The sequence below is a fragment of the Schistocerca serialis genome, chromosome 3 (genome assembly GCF_023864345.2).
Source record: "Schistocerca serialis cubense isolate TAMUIC-IGC-003099 chromosome 3, iqSchSeri2.2, whole genome shotgun sequence".
Classification (NCBI taxonomy): Eukaryota; Metazoa; Arthropoda; class Insecta; order Orthoptera; family Acrididae; genus Schistocerca; species Schistocerca serialis.
This window is the reverse complement of record NC_064640.1, coordinates 486,127,033-486,130,403: the sequence shown is the minus strand read 5'-3', so window position 1 is coordinate 486,130,403 and position 3,371 is coordinate 486,127,033.

Here is a 3,371-nt window from a genome sequence, read left to right as displayed (position 1 = left end):
AAAGCGCTATCAACGGTCTTTCTTTACACTTTTTACAAGTACCTTTATTAGTCTTGCCTTCCAAAAATATAAGTTATGAGCTTCTTCATGAATTATGTAATCAGTCTATCCTGCACACATACCTCGTATTTTCCCCATCGGCAGCTCAGAAATGAGATCTGTCCTGAATTGTACCCATTCTTTCTTCCACCCAGTCTTTCTTCCACCCATTTCGTAAAAAGTATCCGTCCCTACAGGCCTCGGAAGGCCCAACAGTGCTGCCCGACGGCTGTGTCATCCTCAACCTATAGACGTCATAGGATGCGAACATGCAGCGACATGTCTTTAGCACACCGCTCATCTCGTAAATGCTCTTTTAAATCTATATAAGTCTTATGCGCGTCCTTCCCCGGGTTTTAGCATACAGTTTTCATCGTTTTACAAGAAAAGGACTGAGGAAAGTTTCGAAGCATTATTTTTACAACGTTTTGTGCTATTTTCATAATGTTTAGGATCTATCCTTCGTGTAATGTGAAGCAAATGCCATTGCCAGTTTCGAAATATTTTATTTAAAATCATTCCTCAGATGCTAGAGATAGCCTAAGGAATTTAACGTGTACTCACACATACTGTTTTTCCGACGCAATTTGCCAACACGCGCATCTAGGCAATGATGACTGACCACCATACCTGAATGTGAGATTCATGATATTTTACGTATATGTCATTTCCGTTACCTTATTGGGAACAGGACTTGGTGAATAGATTACCGCCCACAACCGGATCACGATTCCACTACTTCTGATTTTCGAGAGCACTCCTTCGTGGACGAAAACCATGTTGCTAGCATAGTTAACGAAAGCTGCGCTGTGATCTTCGTGACTGTGTATCTATACCGCTCCAAAAGTTTAACAGAATCTCGATTTCACTGACACCGGAATCGGTAATTCTTTTGGAGTTCTGTTACACGTGCTTCAAAACTTCAGTCTCATCTCGGGATGCATATACACGAAATATAACGGATGGGAATCACGTTGCAACTGATATTCCATAACGAAATCTCTTAGCAAAAATTGTGCTCCCCGTAAGAGGAGGCAGTATTTGAGAGAGGAGTGACTTATCCCCTTGTAATTCAGTCAGTACCTTGAGCAAACACTAAAGGAAACCAAATAAAAATTTAGAAACGGAAGTTCAGCGAAAAGAAACAAAAACCTCAAGTTTTGCCGATGACACTGAATCTTTGTGAGATACTGTGATCTTCTTGGAAGATCATACGGTCACTTAACCGAAATGGAACCACGAACGACGTTAAGAGTAAAACAAAAGTGAGGGAGTGTAGTAGGATTATATCAGGCAGAAAAATAACTGACGATACCCGAAGCAGGTAGGATATGAAAGAAACTAATAAAAGCAAGATAAGAATTGCTGAGAAAGCGAAAATTTTGACAGCTATTACAAAGTTAAGCGGTAGGATGTCTTTTCTGAATGTATTTTCAAGAGCGTAGCCATCTACGGAAGTGACATTTGGAAAATAAACAGCACACAGAAGAACAGAATTTTCTGGATGGTTTGGACAACTAATGAAGAAGGTTTGAATTAAGCTGGGGAGAAACGAAATGTTTAGCACAAAATCATTAAAAAAGGGATTCCGTTGATAGATCACATACTGAGACATCAGGGAATAGTTAGTTTGGTAATGGAGGAACTATGAAGGGTAATAATAACGTACGATATTCAAGGGTTGACTACACTAGTAGATGTTGGTTGCAGTAAGTGTGGCAGGTACGCAGAAGTTTACACAGGAGAGACAGCATACTGAGCTGCATCCAACTAGTCTTTAGGCTGAAGGCCACGAGAACAACAACGCAGGAGCAACGTATTTTCCATTACAAAAACTTGTTGTTTTCAGATGTAGCATGTACATAGCTCGAGCCAATCTTCCACCCATGGATAGCCTTCTTGGTGTACTTTGTCGCTTCGGTCAACAAGCTTAGCGGTGCTATGCCTCTCAGTACAAAAATTTGTATAAATGGTACTGCTTTATTTCGGTGCTGCGATACATTTCTTTCTGTCGTGGCAGGCGTCTCATTAATGGGAGGTAAAGTGGTCCGCATTTCTTGCATAGTTATTGCGAAAAATAAAACTTAAACTACGTGCACTGGAAACTACGTCTGGACTCCACAGTGGCGACGTGTACAGACGAGCTGACGCAGAACGGAAAGCGGGAAGAAGGATACGAGTGGTGGGCGGGAGCAGGCAGCGCGTCTGGAGTGCCCCCAAGGAGAGAGCTGCACTACCGTTTTCCCATTCACGGGGAGCAGCGCTTTCGCTCGGATTCTGCAATGATAGCGCTAGGGATCTGCCTTTCCTTCCATGCAGAGACAATACCCAAGGAAATACTCTCGGATGCGCAGACGTTCTAAATCAAAGCGTAACTGTTGCACCTTTACTCCAACTGATGCACGTTCAATATCTTATTTTCAACATAAGATTTCTATCGTATGGAAATTTAATTACTCTGTTCTTATTTGTGTAGTGACTTCATGCTATCAGTCGAGGGCAGACAATGATGTTCTTGGCCCTGAAGTAAAAAACCGATTTTTTGAGTTAAAATTCATTTGTTTTTCGACGTGAGGCATTTTTAGGAACATATATTTCGTCCAGCGATTTTCTGCTCAGTATATTTTCACCATGAACTGCGGATTCGTAAGTTTTTATAAAGTGCATATCTTCTGCTGCCAGTTGTCACTTCACTCGAAACCTGTTATAGCCAAAAACTTCTTGAGATTCGGACTAGGGGGAAGTAAGAGGGTGAAAAGTCTCCTGATAGGGTGACTGTTTCGACAATCCATACTTCAAACGGATCCATTCTTTTATTGCTGAAATGTCTGTGGTATTTGGTATATAGAGAGATGATCCGGCTGAGACGAGCACCTTATATAATATTAGCCCGTTGTTACGCAGTTTACTTTACATGGGAGAAAGCACTTTCACCTTTTTTTAGCCAATAGCCAACTGCTTCTATTCATAGCCTCCATCGCTGTTTTATTTTCGCCTCTCAGAATCAAGTATATACGTTTCAAAACGGTCAGAATGTAACTGAGAAATTCTAGTTTCGCATTTGCTTTTCATCATAATTCTACAACAGGGCACACATTTCACGTGAAGCTATCTTGCAGATAATTTTGCCTCTAATGTGTTACACGCTGTTTGGGTCTGAAATACTCACATATCTCGTACACCTCTAATTGACCCTCGTCCAATAGCTGATTCTGCACTTTCTAAAAATTTTCACCTTTGTTCGCAGATTTGAGTCGTCCATTACACAGATCGTCTTCGAAATACGCACCATGTTTCGCTTCTTAACTATTGGAAAGGAAAGAGCAGACTCT